Below are 17,442 nucleotides of genomic sequence, written 5' to 3'. Positions count from 1 at the left end.
CAATAAACAATAAACAATAAACAATAAACAATAAACAATAAACAATAAACAATAAACAATAAACAATAAACAATAAACAATAAACAATAAACAATAAACAATAAACAATAAACAATAAACAATAAACAATAAACAATAAACAATAAACAATAAACAATAAACAATAAACAATAAACAATAAACAATAAACAATAAACAATAAACAATAAACAATAAACAATAAACAATAAACAATAAACAATAAACAATAAACAATAAACAATAAACAATAAACAATAAACAATAAACAATAAACAATAAACAATAAACAATAAACAATAAACAATAAACAATAAACAATAAACAATAAACAATAAACAATAAACAATAAACAATAAACAATAAACAATAAACAATAAACAATAAACAATAAACAATAAACAATAAACAATAAACAATAAACAATAAACAATAAACAATAAACAATAAACAATAAACAATAAACAATAAACAATAAACAATAAACAATAAACAATAAACAATAAACAATAAACAATAAACAATAAACAATAAACAATAAACAATAAACAATAAACAATAAACAGTAAACAATAAACAATAAACAATAAACAATAAACAATAAACAATAAACAATAAACAATAAACAATAAACAATAAACAATAAACAATAAACAATAAACAATAAACAATAAACAATAAACAATAAACAATCAACAATAAACAATAAACAATAAACAATAAACAATAAACAATAAACAATAAACAATAAACAATAAACAATAAACAATAAACAATAAACAATAAACAATAAACAATAAACAATAAACAATAAACAATAAACAATAAACAATAAACAATAAACAATAAACAATAAACAATAAACAATAAACAATAAACAATAAACAATAAACAATAAACAATAAACAATAAACAATAAACAATCTTCACGGTTGCCAGCGAAACTTATTTGGATAGTATAAGATGCCTTTAAGCAACATAAATGTCAAGAGAAAAAGATAGATATATGTATAAAGTAGAAGGCATGTAGTTAGCAAGATTTTCAAATAAGATAAAACGGAACATATCGAAAATTTCTATAGTACAAAGTATTAGTAAGTTTATTTCGATTGAATCCATTTCTTTCAAGCACTAAATCATTGCTTATTTATGTATGTAGAAAGTTATCATCAGACTTGTTCCGAAGAGTGCATTAGTAGCCTTCCATCCAGTAGATCTCGGTCCAGACAGTTGATGGACGATCAGCACGTTGTAGGTTATACCAAAGATAATTAAAAATAACATAAAATCCATGATAGATTACCGGAACTATACTTGTCGTACCAAGTTCCTACAGAAAAAATTCGTGGTGTAGAGTAGCAGGATAAAGAAAAAAAAAGGTTTGGAGAAACAGAGTGATAGGAGTGGCAAAAACAGTTAACGTAAGTGGAGATAATTTCCCTATTTAATGATCCTTTAATTGAAATTGTATTTTAGGATTGTTTAATACACATTAGAGTGCCCAAAATGACCCGACTTTTAAAAAAGTTATGCGCTGCAGGCTGAAATTGATCCTAAAAAGGCCAAGAACAAGATCTCATGCAAAATTTGGTCCAGATCGGATCACGGGAAGAGGTCGCTCAACAAGCCTAAAGTTTGTATCGGATTATGTTACATTTTGTTCGGGAGAAACATTAAAACCCAGTTTTTCATAAATAAGTTTGGTCCCCTTCCGTCAATTCCTTTTGAATACGGTTTTTATTAAAGCTTAAATTATGAAACATGTTTTATTTCTAAACCACAATTTAATTAGAGTTGAGTTAAAAAAGTTATAAAGCTTCAAAAAACGGGCCTACTTTTTAAGGGTGAAATTCACCACTGTCAGGGTAAGGCACTGCGTCGAACATTTTGAGGCAGCATCGAAAGTGATGAATATCACCCTTAAAAAAGTTAGCCCATTTTTAAAGCCTAATGACTTTTTTTACTTCACTCTAATTGAAATGCAGTCTTGGGATAAAATACTTGTCATAATTTAGGCTTTTATAAAAACTTGTTTATGAAAAACTGGGTTTTCATGTTCCTCCCGAACAAAATGTCTCAAAATTCCATACAAACTTCAGGCTCGTTGAGCAACCCCTTCTCGTGATCCAATCTGGCCCAAATTTTACATAGGAGCTTGCCTAGGATCAATTTCAGCATGCAGCGCATAATATTCCACAAGTTTGAAATTTGCCATACAAATTTGGGGCAGTCTAATATACATTGTATTTTAAAGTTGGAAATTCTGATACCTATTTTTGTCAAAAAATCATTCACTGTTACAAACAAGTTCATCAAAGAATGTCCCGTCTATGTTGACTTTGAAGATATTCGCCTACCAGCTCTGATTATTTTAAAAATATTCACATAGGATTCGCTACATCGTTTAAGTGTGCGAGACAGTAAGTTATTATATCGTTTAGATAAATGATGCGTTTAATCTCACATTCGAAAAGAAATCATCGGAAAGTTGAAAATTCTCAGTACTCATGAAAAGGTTTTTCAATAACAATGCAATTAAAAAAAAATATAATCTTTTTCAAAATATCAATGCACTTGGCACCCCTGAACACCCAAAAAAACAAAACACGAACATCTGTGTATCGCTTTTCCACAGGGCGAATTTGTTGATATAAGTATTGGAAAATCGCGTTGATCGTGCGCCCTTTTCAAAAATCGATTCTGTTCTCCCATGGTTTGAGGTTAGGGCTGAGGCCTCCTGCTAAGGTGGTGTTCGTGTAGAACTGTCAATATATCCTAATAGGCACTCTAGTACTTAGTTTGTAATTGTACTGGGTTATTGTGGGCCATGGGGAAACGTGGACCACCCTTAATATCTAGGATGTGTGTTGAAATAAAAATCTCAACCCAATTGCCATCGTTGTCACTCTGCGTAAGCATAAATTTCTCTATGTTGTTTATTTGTGTACGCATGATTTGAATTTTTTATTTAACTAGCGATAAAATTTTTCTTATATAATAAAACAAGAATACGCAAATTATATCGCTGGAAAATTTCAAGATAATAATAAAAATATACTCATAAGATTGAGTCGAATTGGGTCTTTTTTAATTTCTAAAACTTTGGGGTCTAAAAAGCTTCGTTTAGGTTTAAAGCTCATCCATGATTTTTTGCAAAATTTTTAAGTAACGTTTTCAATTTTTATGCATTTTTTAGCTTTTTATGGGAAAATTAAATATTTTGTATAAAAATCAACATACTTTCCGTGACCTCCAAGCCTGCTAATGGTTTTTGAGCCAATTTAAAAATTCTAAAATTTCTAAATTTTCCGCTGTACAACTTTGTCCGAGACCATTACTTTGTATCTTATTAGGCCAAAAAGTTAAAAGCTGTTTAACAGATGTATGTCTTTTGGCATTGAAAAACAATACATTCAATTGACATCACTGCTAGGTGCCTAGCGAAGTATTGCACGACTTGGCTTGGTTCCACAGACGAATCAAAAATGATGTTGTTTTTTCAGTACAAAATATTCAATTTTCCCATACAACCCTTAAAGTCCAAATATACTCATGTAAACGTTACTTAAAAATTCTGCAAAAAATATGGATGAAATTTGTACCAAAACGAACCTTTTTAGATCCCAGGTTTTGAGGAATTCAGAATTGACCCCAAAATTACTTAGTCTAATGAACATATGCTTATGATCTTTATTTTATCTTTTTCATTCACATCAAAAAGCATTTTCTCATGAAATATCACTCAGTGTCAGTCACTCAAACACAACCAATCTGCAAATAAAAGTTTGTCGAGTATTATGGGCCACATAATGTGGGGTATCGTGGGCTACCTATATTTTGGTGTTTTTATACACATTCATAACTTAAACTTGGTAAAAATACTTTTTTCTTATCTATGAAGTATTCTTATGCCAAATTACGAGGTATGAAAAATATTCTACCAATTTTAGTGAACGCGATAGAGCTGAACTTAAATCCTATATAAGAAATTTTATCAAAGCGTTTGTGAGCCAGGTTTTGAATCAATTAGATTATATACAGCTATCTTTTTTGTTTCCTCACCTGAAATTGATTTAATATAACTAATTGAATTATGAAATAACAGTTTTGGGTGAACTCACAAACTTTACATGATATTTGGTCATTTTGGATTTGGTGACCCATAATTCCCCACCGTTTTTCAAAATAAAAAAAATACTTTTTTTAAAACAGTTGATATTTCTCTACATTAAATCCATACAAATTCCAGGCTCGTTGCAAATTTTGCATGAGATTAGAAAGTTGACTGTTTTTGGCCACTGTCATATATGTTCGTAAATATGTATGTAATGTTGACATGTAAGTCAGAACCAGAAATCTAAGCTCAAAGTGATCAAACTTTTCATCAACTCTAACTTTTTTTCAACTTCTTATCAATTCAAAGTTCAACGCTAAATAAGTAGATATTCACTTATCGTTTGTGAGCTCATGAGCTCAAAACAATTGAACCCTTTGAGATCCCAAAACAAACTCCCACCCATACAAACGTACACAAAATATCAGAAATAATTAACAATAGTTGAACTGAACTCCACCCAAACAAGTATCCGTTTTTCCAATTAGCATTCTTGTTTCGTGATCCGGGGGGTTGATGGTGGGAGAGATTCAACAACAAATTGGTGGAGTGTGCAGAAAAGTTGTATTTGATATCCATCCAAACAGATTGCGAGATGCTTGTTAGCACATTTTGTCCCGGAAAACTGTTCCCTTTCCATATGAGAAGGGGAGCGCATGTGGGACGAGAACTATTGCCTTCATCCGATACGATGTGGTTCTGAAACTAGCAATACCTACCAACGAGGTATAAATCCAAGAGTAAATGATTTATTAGAAAATGAGTTTTTCGGAGGAATTAAGTTGTTATGCGATCACATACCTTTGTTTGGTTTTGAAGTACGTCTGGATGAAACTTTTCCCATGTATTCGGTTGATGACTATCATTTGTTCAGGCGGAAAGGAATTGTTAGTGAATCATTTGCGCAACAAACCAGCTTTAGTAAATGAAGGGTTTGAACTCCTTTGTTAAAAAAATATATGAAGGAAAACATGAAACAACTGTAGTCCGTAGCAAAAGGGAGATTTGAGGTTTACCTCGATCCATGCGTTAAGTTTAGTACTCTATGCGACACAAAAATTATTTAAATTCAAACTGGAGTTATGTGATTCGAAAGTTAGAATCATACGATATTTAGATCCATGGAAATCATATTCAAATTCGTAACTATACTAAAAAAAAATTCCACACCCGAAAAAGAGGTTGCAAAATTCCAATGTCGATTGAAACTAACTCTGTGCCGAAAATGGGCTGATACAAGGGATGGAGAGAGAATTCATTGCATTTGGAATGGTAATGATCAAAATTCCACAACTGCTTAACAAATTGTAACAATTTGCAACATTTGCAACAACTAGCACATTTTCACTCTCTCTGAGCACCGGTTTCTCTCATTTTAACTGAAACCTTCCAATTCTCTCTGTGATATTTGTGAAAAAAATACTAGATTTTGAATTTTAAAATTGCTTTGAGTTCCACCGAGTTCCACGCTAGTTTTATATGGTAATGATTCCTCTTAACACCAAAAATAAAATCCACATTGGCTGATGGTGCGAAAATTTACGCAATTTGATAAACTTCTCTTTAAAAATCGTTAATATATTTTATTGTAGGGAAATAAATCCAACTGTAAGTCGAAATTTCAGGGACTAGACTAGATGAAAATTAATGTTGAAAAAACATGCGAAAAAAACTCGCCTTGTCTCCCGGTAGGACTTGAACCCACATCTTGCGCCTCTCCGGGGCCCATGTATTAACACTCTACTACAGTCCCTGAAATTTCGACTTACAGTTGGATTCATTTCCCTACAAAAAAGTTTCGCTGACTGAATATTTGAGTCAAGACCCATCTCTGGGTCACAGTTTAAAAATAGAAAATAAGGCGGTGCCAAACACCGAATTTGGTTGGATATCCAAATACGGCAAACGCATCATTTCTCATCATAACTGACAAACCGTGCAGGATATGAGAAGGCAATGCAAATCTTGCCGTGCTTGCCGTGCAAATTTGAGTCAACTACCGTACGTTGAAATGATGAGAATAGAAATAGACTACGAAAATGACGATGATCACATGGGAAAATAATTCCCTTCATTCCGATAGACATCGACACTCGACCAGTTTAACTTTCATACGCCAGGTTGTCACCTTTAGTAGAATGTTAATACATGGGCCCCGGAGAGGCGCAAGATGTGGGTTCAAGTCCTACCGGGAGACAAGGCGAATTTTTTTCGCATGTTTTTCAACATTAATTTTCATCTAGTCTAGTCCCTGAAATTTCGACTTACAGTTGGATTCATTTCCCTACAAAAAAGTTTCGCTGACTGAATGTTTGAGTCAAGACCCATCTCTAGGTCACAGTTTAAAAATCGTTAATATATTTCACTAAATGCCTTCTACAGCGCTTCAGCAATTTCAAAACACATCGTAATGTGCTAAAAGATTGTAGATCTTAACTTTTTTCAACTTTGTTTCGAAGACTGAAAATGGTTTTGCCTTACCTACAACGATCCAGATTTAAAAAACTGTTTTTTCAAGGTTTTATTTTTAATTTCATTGTAACTTCCTGAATGAAATTGTAGAACTTTGACTTGTTCAGCAAAGTTATGTATTTTGTTAAGATAAACAATTTTGTAGAAGAAACCAAAGCTCTAAAATGCTTAACAAAAAAGTTAACATTTTTATCTTGCCATTGGTGGACCTCTCGACTCTATATTTTATTTCAAAGTATGCGCCTTATAAAATTATGCAATATTGTCCAAGACATCAAAAGTCTATCTTTTCATCCCTGGGCGCTATTAATTTAGTTCCTCTAGATTGATGTTCTATACCAGTGTGCATTGACGATGATTCTCCGTTTATCTCAGTCCCCTGGGCTGATACGTGCATTTCCATAAAGATGTCATGATTGCCTTGATTACTATTGGTAAGAAGACTCGAGCTCTCCTGCAATATGATGCATGACCACTTAATACAAAAATTCCAGCAAAACAAGATTGTTGAGAAAATGACAATGATTTTCTCATTTGAAACCTGCGCAGGAACAAAATCATTTCAAAATTTACAAACATGGCGAACTTTCCGTCATATCCGATTAAAACTGACTTCAGACGACATTTTATACGATTTTTTCACTATGCAGTTGACATTGCGCAACACCATTGTAAACGACTGAAGTCATCATTTCTGATACGAATTCATGTTTGCTGGGAAGTCCCAGATAATCGATTTATGGTTCCACACCCCCCCCCCCCTCCCCCCCTTAGGTTATATTAAAGGGTAATAAAATTTAAACTTTATAGCGCTTTTAGGCACACCTTAATCAATTCCTGTTGAGCTGAAATAAAGCACTTATGCATATTCGTATGAAATAACTAATTTTATTGAAACAAAAAATAATATAAAACACAAAATAAGTTTCTTCATGTGTCGTTAAGAACCTCCAAGGGCGGTGAGCTTAGCTTTAAATTTTAAGGGAGCAGGGTGGGGGAAATGTCTCTTATCTATATTTTCATTTAGTGAATCAAAATGAAAAAGGAAAATTCGAAAGTTTAGAAGTAGTTTTATAAAAACTTAAAGTTCAAAGCATTCTACAAACTGTACGGAAAGTCTGTGGCATCGTTGATAAAAGTTACGAGTGACACAATGATGTAGAAACGACCATAATCGAAAGAAAAAAAGGATTTTTTCATTTAGAAAAAAATTACATTTTTAATCATATAAATAAGCGAGATAATTCTTTTAAACAACAAGCAAAACCATTTTAAGCATGGGTAAAAATGTATCAAATATTCTGAAATAAAATTTAAAAAATAGTGTTACGGTTCAAATAAGGTTTATTTTCTACTCTTGTAAACTCGATTCAAATTTAAGATTTTAGTTAAAACCTTTGATTTTGAAGAATCTGTAACATACGTAAATAATGTTGAATAAAATTTCCAGCTGAATTCTTACCTGAGGATGAAAAACAAGTTGAAATATTATCAATTATTGTTTTTTGATTTATTATTTAAATCCAGTGATTCAAGTTTTCGAAATTGAAATCTATATTTTTCAAAAAACAAATTCTTTGAAATGCATCCAGTTCTTATTTTCGAAAATGTGATTTTCACAAGGATTGTGTTTCTTTAATGACTTTGATAGAATTTAAAATTTTAATTTAATTTAAATTTAATAAATTCCTTCAAGCATTCAAGCTGACTAAAATTCTAATTTTGATATTGTAATATTAATTATAAAACTTTAATTTCAGCTAAATAGAATTCCAGTCTTGAATTTTTGTTCCAAGTCTGATATCAGCATTTTGAACCTAAATTCAAAACCTGAATTTAAAGTCCAGATAAGAAATCCTATGAATTTGAAACCAAAAAGCGAAATTTGTAACAGAACCCTCAACCAGAAATTTCTTATTTGATTCTGAATTAGTGGTTTTCAATATTTTTATTTAATTATTTATTCGTAATCGAACTTGAAAATTAAAATCAAATTGTAAATGATGATATTGTTTCAAATTTTTCAATTCTAGACTCATGATTTTTTTTAATGATTCAGATCCAAATCATAAAAATGGTTTGAATTTTAAATAGTCAAACTGATCCAAACTTCTAATCAAGAACAATAAACTAGATACTTACTAGATACGTTTCCGCAAAGTTTCCGGGCTGGGCCAGTTCATGCAGTTTTATCTTAAGACCTTGCGATACAAGGGCATATTGTTTAAAATATTCCCTATAAATCCGGCCAATATGGAGGCAGATTTCGGAACTATTCCATTTAAATCAAGATGAAAAACACGTGGAAAACTTTTTTTATTTTATCCAAACACAACAGCCGATTCAGAATCATATTTAAGGCTTCCAAAAATGGTTTTTAAAAAATTTGGACGCAAGATACATAATTCTAAGGACTCAGCTGAATTTTTCGTTTGATTTTGCAAATAGAGTGAGCTTTGATCTGTCCACCTAGTAGTTTAATCATCTTTAATTCTACTTAGGTTTATATAAATTTACCGAAATGCCAACTCAGATTAAAATTAAATAGAGTAAGAGAATCTAGTCAAAATCCGGACAACTGGTAAGCTTAGTCAAACTTTATTGGAATTCAATATTTGGAACTCAACTACAATCAACAAGTGAGAAGTTTTTTGAAAAATTGTTGTAGAATTGTGGTCCTGGAATGAGATTTCGAGGTTTTGGAATTGGTATTGTTACACTATTGTTACTCTTGAATCATTTCAGTTGTTCATCAAAATTTAATTAGAAATGTCAAATTTTATGTTAAGCCAAAAAAAATCACTTGGCATTTTTGGACCTTCATGGTTGAACCCCCAAAACCCCCCTCCCTCCCCCCCCGTTCCTACGGTCATGATTAGGGTGTGTCGTTTTTTCAACTTTTCGCAAATTTCATAAACCCAGTAGTCTAAAGATCTGGTCAAATTGAACGACACAATTTTTACAGATTTTTAAAATAAAATGTTGGTACTCGGGTTTTCATTTTAAATTTTGTATGAAAAAATCCAAAAAAATATTCAGAGAATGTCACTTTTTTTAGTTTTTTCGTGAATATTTTGTTTTCACGCAATGGAAATGAAATTCCTGGAACTTACTGAAAAATTCTCTGGCTACAACTTTGCCAAAGACGGTAAAGTGGTAGGAATAGCGAGAAAATAGTTAGAACGCCTCAAACAGAGCGTTCTTTATTCAAGAAAGGAGACTAGCAACACATTATCCGTCCAATTTTCAAAAGTATTATTTTAACAAGAAGTCATTGATTTCAGATGGATTCACTATGTTTCGTAAAAAGAAAAGTTAGGATTACCAGAAATTTGGAGCCACCAGTTGCCATTATTGTGCAAAAATTAAACTCAAATTACAGCAATCTTAACCACGCGCTCGATTCCTGGGCTAGGATATAACCTGTTTGGTATTTCCCTTTTGCTGACTGTGAATTGCTCGGTGTAATCAAATGTTTTATATTTTCTTTCCTCGCACTTTAATTTGTTTATATCAAAATCGCATTCTCTCTTTTCGAAAAAGCATAACATAGTTTACACAAATTGTTCAGGGAAAACGAAATATGTTGATCTTTTCATGAGTGTTTTTGGAAATTTTTGTTGTTAAATTAACTGCTGAAGCATAAATTGAATATGCCATGACAAGGTTCACTGATTTGAAAAGAAAAGGCATGAATTTGTTCGAGCCCATGAAGCTGCCCGATTGGAAATATTCTAACTTAATTCAAAATGTCATTTGAAAAAGAAAAAAAAAGACAGCTTTACCAATTTAATTAATAATATTTAGCATCACTCTAAATAACTTAAACCCTTTTTTTTGCAAATGATAGAATATTTTAAAAAAGTTATTTCATCAGAAAATTTCAATGCTCTTAAATCAAATACTTTCTTGTTAAAATAATATTTCTATAAATTGGACAGAAAACCAATCAGTGTTGCTAGTTTCTTTTCATTAAAAAAAAATTAAATTAAGTTAGAAATATTAACTAACTTCTAAAAATATTTTCCTACTTTTGGCCATGACAAAGGCTTGAGTAAATAATATCTTTTGCTGCAACGATTCAAAATGAATCAGAATCAAATATTCAAATCAGTGCTTTTTCCAGAAGTCATTAAAAAATTGTTCATAAGGATTAATTCCATAATAAAAATCCTGTGGATAATTTTATTCAATAAAATTTGTTTTTTTGCGGATAAAACAAAGAACTCAAATTTCAAAATTTATTTGTATTTTTCAGTTGAACTGTGTTTACAAACTAATTTTGTTTAAAGAATTGGAATCTGGACAAGCAATCTTAACACATTAAAGACCGCGAAGAAATCTATGACGAGAATCACCGCAGTCCGCATTTCGTATCTCAGAAACACCTGGACTAAATTTTAAAAATTTAGCATTTTCAAGTATCGGCAAATGTTGTGTTCAATTTTGTCTAATAAAGTTTAGCACTCAAATTCAGTCCATTCGAGTTTTACTTCGAAGTGTAGCACACTGTTGGTAAGCGAAATTCAAAAATTGCGCTTTAAAATTGTATCTAAATTTCCATACGATTTCTGAAATTAAAAAAAAAATATGTTTAGCGAATCTTATTCAAGATCAGAGTTTTATGAGCCAAGTTATAGAGCCCTCATTCATGAATCTATTATTTAAATTGTGTATTTCATGTTTAATCTAAATGCACTATTAAAATAATTTATTTTTGACCTGTGACCTGTGAATCAGAATTAATATATAAATTTACAACGATGTGATTCTTACTTTTCAATTTTGAATTTCTATTTCAAAGCTTTAATTTTTTTCAATTTTTTAAGAATTAAGATCAAAAAATTCTGATTTGAATATAAAAAAAACTTCTCTTTTTTCATATTCGGAAAACTATTATCACAATATTGAAAATGCATATAATCTTGAAAAGCAAGACTGAAATTTGATATGAAATACAAAACCGAATTTGAACCAGGATTTCAAAGCAGCTTTTCATTTCTGATTGCTTATGATTATCGGAACTGAAAATCAAGAATCCTAAACAGAATATAGAATCCTAAATACGAAAATACGATTGCAATTTTGATTATGACATGTATGGTATTCGAATCTCCGAAATGGGTTTAATTTAATTCGAAATATAGTACTCAGACCTTAATTTCGATGACCAAGTGAGAAAATTTTGAAAAAGTGTAGCAGAATATTGGACTTGAGGTTGGGTTTTTGAGGTTTTGGCATTAGTTTTTAGTCTAGATTTTTACTCTTGATTGACCTACTCTATTATCATAATTTGGTTTTGAATTTGAAATTTTGAGTGTAGAGTAGAATATCTCGCTTGCTGTTTTGGATCCTCATGGGGGGGGTTTAACCCCCAAAACCCCCCCCCGTTCCTACGGCCATGTATATATATACATTTATAATGAAACATCACCACCCCCCTGGAAGCTCTCAACATCATTCAAAGAAAGCAGCAAATATTCTCGGTGCTCGTAATGCGGTGGCGCAACGTCTAGTGAGGAATACGAACAGCAACATGTTCGACACACCAAAATATTTAAAGAAAGCAGAAATCAGAGCATGTGTGAAGAAGAAATGTTTGTTCCAATATTTTCTGCGAGGTTACTGAATTTGTTCATGTGATGTCATGATTGCAATAGTTGTACACGAGAAGCATTGATGATCCACCGGGGAATCGAGTGCGCGTCGTGGGTAATTTGATCAAACGGTCATGGCTTGCTACGATAGGGTGATAATTAAGGAGTGGCTAATCAAGTTTCGGTTTAATGCAGGAAGATATTTCCGGGAAGAATGAAGTGGTGTTGGGTAGAGAATTTGAAATATTTGGTGGAAAGTTGGGTGTTATGATTGTGGATGTGAGCGGAAGAACGTCAATATGAGTCGTCTAATTCGGGAGAGTGAGGAAAGTCTTCTTGAGCCCCTGACAGATAACACGTAGAAGTGAATGTAGCAGCTATGGAACATTTTCAAAATGGAATATCAGAGCTAAGTAGAAATATTATATTTGTTTTTATTCTTATATAATGTTACAACTATTCATTGCCACTTATTCCTGTGAATTCTATTTCTCATTCTATTATTCATTATAAGTTTTATTCATGATGATGTTGTAAAGGCGATTTTCCTTTTTTGATTTTTTTTCATTTGGTTTTTGTACTGAACAGGTCCACTTCGTCATTCGAAGTATAACTTTTTATTTGATAATATTTAACTATTTTCTTAATGAAAGCAGCAGAAGTAAAAATTAATTAAGTTCTCAGATGATGTTTTGCCAGGTGATTTTCTATTCATTGAAACTGCATAAGAATTATAAAAGCCTCAGTAATACTTAATATATCAAAAACTACTTAAGAATCTAATTTAAAATTATAAGCTAATTTCATTCATTGGTATAAAATTTCTATTACAGGTTGCAGATTAAGAATAACCCGTTTAATAAGTTTATTAAATTTTCAAAAACCTTGGGTATTTTTTATTTCATTGAAAAGTTTTCTTTTAGCCGAAAGTATCTGATGAAAAGCTAGCTACAACAAAATAATTGCTAGTGGAAACGGCGATCTGTTAAAATTGAGAAGGATCATAATGTAAAATGATACGTTTTTTTACCATTTCAAATGATTCTTTCAATTGTATCAATCAACATACACATAAAAATATATTTTTATTGCTGGCGCTAAACTCAATAGGATGGACGAACTATTTAGTTTATCACATGAATGATAAAGTTCATTTAATTTATTTGTTTTCTTTTTTATAAAAAGACTTGCAGTATAGTTAATACCCAGTTTGAAGTGCTACTAGATTTTCTTCATATCATATTGTAACTGAAGTTATCGTTATTTTTAGACGAAAAATGGCATGAAATAATTTTATTTTTGTTACAGTGAATCGATGGACTGATCAAGAACCCAAATAATTGTAACTATTATTTGTATCAACAGTGTTTCCTGTATATTGTGAGCATCATTATATGTCTTATTATTTCAGAAAAATAATTTCCTGTTACAAATGCAGAGCTTAGCCTAATTGCCAATAATTATTTTCTTTTCAATTTTTCCTTTTATTCTAAATACTAGATCTATACTAGTTTTTAAGTCCATTAAAAATATTGAAGAATGTGGTAGTTTTTTGGTGTCAGAATGTTAAAGTTTTATTTTTCAGTTAGTGCTTAGGTTGATAACATGCTGGAGCGACAAGCGTCGCTCTGATAAATAAGAGCAGGTATGTCTCGTGAACATGACTCGAATCAACGCGCTGCTTGTCGCCTCAGTAGAACAGCACCCTTATTCATAAGTATATTTTATTTCTGGTATACTTGAAAATCATGTGATCATATTAGAAACGTACATACCTCCTTACAGAAGCAGATCTACATTGTTTTATTTGTTGTTTCAATAGCTAACTATTATATCATTAATATTTTTCATTGTTAATGAAAATATTAATTTACCCATGAAGATTGATAATAATATTTTACTTTAGAAACATAATCGCCTCGGACTCTGGAAGAAATATTTGTCTTGATTTATCTGATTTTACTTCACCTGTGATTTTACTTAAGTTTTCAGGTCCTCATAGCCGAAGAATTTCAGATAAATAAAAAAAAAATTGTTCTGGGTATTAACGCTGAATGACTCTACATATTTTTATCAAACGCTTCTGATTGCTTATTTTTATAGATCATTTGTAACACGTTCCCAGTTTTATCAGCAATCTTCAATCTTACTTCGTTCCTCTTTATTGTCACAACAATGATGTATTTCAACAGTTAATTGACATTCTTAGCTTTATTCATTATTATCTTCAAGGAATCTTATCATTTCAAACTAAACATTATTCTAAATTAGATTTTCTTAAAGAAGGTTTTAAAATTTTGTAACATTATATTTTGTTTTATTTAAAAGTTTACATTCTCAAATTGTTATTTCATATCACATTACTATTTCAGAAGAATGGCATGTATACAATATAGGTATTATTCATATATTATATTGTTTTATATCATTATAAATTATTAAATTGTATTTATATCATATTATATTATATTATATTATATTATATTATATTATATTATATTATATTATATTATATTATATTATATTATATTATATTATATTATATTATATTATATTATATTATATTATATTATATTATATTATATTATATTATATTATATTATATTATATTATATTATATTATATTATATTATATTATATTATATTATATTATATTATATTGAACTTGGACATCGCCTGAAATATTCACCTCAGTACCGGATTCTTTAATTTTCAGATTTTCATGGAATTTACAGTTTCAGTTATTAGTATACTTAAAAATTGTGCAGATTCTCTTTCCTCGAATCTCACGAGTTACTATTTATTTATATCGCAATTAACGTCTGAATTCCATGTAATTTAACTGTGTAATCGCCAACATAATGTAAACATTTATTATAGCAATTTTTTTATATATTTATTTTAGCAATACATTTTCCTTGAATTATTATTAGTAGGACGTGGTCATGTTTACTGTTCTTAATTTTTTGTACTTAAAATGAATCTATTATTTTCGATTTTTTGTTTCAAATATTTTGCATCGCAATTTTTTAAAGCTTTAAAATTGTTTATTTTAGATCAGATGGAAAAAATATGGTTATGATATTGATTAAGGTCGGTTACAGCTAAAGGTAAGCTTAGTGTGTCTTGAGGTAAGTTGGTTATAAAGGTGAGGTTATTATGTTGTATAACTATTTCATTTATTGATTATATTATATAAGAACGTTCAATCAGTTACCAGCTGGGCAGGTATCTACACGTATGCGGAATACCTGTCGAAGATTCATAACAGGGGATTTTTTTTTATTATCTGACGGGTTTGCGCCGGGGGTCTTCAGATTTTCCCCAAAATTGAAAATTTGGTTCATTTTTGCGACTTAAAATCACATGTATTTTTTAAGATTTCTAACATTTTTATTTTTTGAGTTAGCTTCGGTTAGATTTTTTTGTCAATAAAAAATAACCATTTTTCAAAGCTACATAACTCTGTTATTTTTCAACGGAAATTATAAAATAACACATCAAAATGCATTGAAATTTTATCAGCTTTCCAAATAAAATAGCTGGAAAAAAATAAATTTAGACCTTCAACATGAAAAGTTGTAAATAAACTTTAAATGGCGTCTAAAAGTACCGGCTGCACCACCGAATATTTTGCAAAAAATACCATTGAATAGCTCAATTTATGATGCAATTTTCATCTGAAGACACCAAAGTGGGCCATCAACTCCTTGAAGAGTTATGAAAGAAATAATGGCAACAAATCTCTTTTTTTGCATCGAAAACAAACAATGGTCGAACAATTGCACTAACATATGGAGTGAGCGCGTACTTCTAACAACATGGAAACAAAAAAACTTTTCAAAGCAGGTAAAAAACACTTTTTTTTTGTGCTTTGTAGACTGCCCCTACTCGCATAACAGCCCCATATGAATTTTCGTCATTTTAGGTCAACATAGGGATTCAAAATAAAACACTAAAAAAGAGGTTTTGTTCTACAGATTTCGAAAAAAAATATCAATTTGTGGCTGTCCTATATGAAATATACCCGAATAACAGTTCCATGAAATACCACGGATTTGGTTACTTTTCAATGCTTCTTTCGGCGAAATAGTCTTTGATTTATTGCTTTGAATCATTTAAAACAAATTTAACTCACTTGATGTCGAATGATGCACACGAGTTTTCGAAGGCAGGTTGACTTCCTTAGGAATGACTTCCTGTGCGAAAAACTGTCGGATGCGGAATCGTAAAAAGATTCAACTTACAATGTGGAATTTGCGATATTTTGTATGTTTCTTTTTCCGACAATTGCATTTAGAAGTTCAAAGATGATCAAATTTGAGTCTTAGAGTAGCTGAGTAGCTTGGTGAGAAAAAAATATTCTGTATGGGACTGTTATGCGAGTAGATTTGAAAAAGGTTTCAAATATGGTCGATTAACAGTCCCATAATGAATAAAAATGGTGCTCTCGACCTTACCAATAACTTAATTTCGAAAATTTCAGGTCTTACGATCGATTATGACAACCTAGAAACGATTTTCGTCTATGCCGAAAGTGGTGATCACAATTTAAGAATGTACTCCAAAACAGGAAAAGCTGATTTTCTCGCTTGCTTGTTTTTGCATATGGTACTGTTATGAAAGTAGGGGCGGCAGAGTGTTGCAGCTAAACTGACTTCATGTTATATCCAAAAATCTAATAACGTATTCGTTTATACCCAGTTTCGCACCATGTCACAACAAGTTTTGCAAATTTTGCTGTCATTTTTATAAGTTTATGCGCTCAGTTTTGCATCCGTAATTCCCCAGATTTGATTTAAAACGGTGGAACACTGAAGATTCGTTTGATCGAGGTAGCAAAACACTGACGACAAATTATGTTCGTTCTAGTATGGTAAACCTCAAAACTGGGCGAATGGAGAAAACGAATACGGTAAAAGTATCATATTTTCAATGTCATATTACCTACAATGGAAATGATGCTGTTTACAGCCTGGGCTGGCCATTCTGAGCTCTTCGATTATTTCTACATTTGTGCCACACTTTTTGTAAATGATCAATGGGAAAGGATTTTGGTGTCCAGTGCTTAGCTCCCGATATAGAAACTATGTAAAGCACGTCTATATTTCATTTTTTTAATCACGTTTTTGCGATCCCAAACACAGGTACTGAACCTTCTACTATTGGCATTGATTATGCTTCACAATGATCTTTGATCGAAAAGTTAATAAGTTATATAGCATATGATCAAGTTGTAAA

This window comes from Uranotaenia lowii, chromosome 3 (assembly GCF_029784155.1).
Source record: "Uranotaenia lowii strain MFRU-FL chromosome 3, ASM2978415v1, whole genome shotgun sequence".
NCBI classification, from domain to species: domain Eukaryota; kingdom Metazoa; phylum Arthropoda; class Insecta; order Diptera; family Culicidae; genus Uranotaenia; species Uranotaenia lowii.
The sequence above is the reverse complement of the archived record's forward strand: the minus strand, read 5'-3'. Positions refer to the sequence as shown.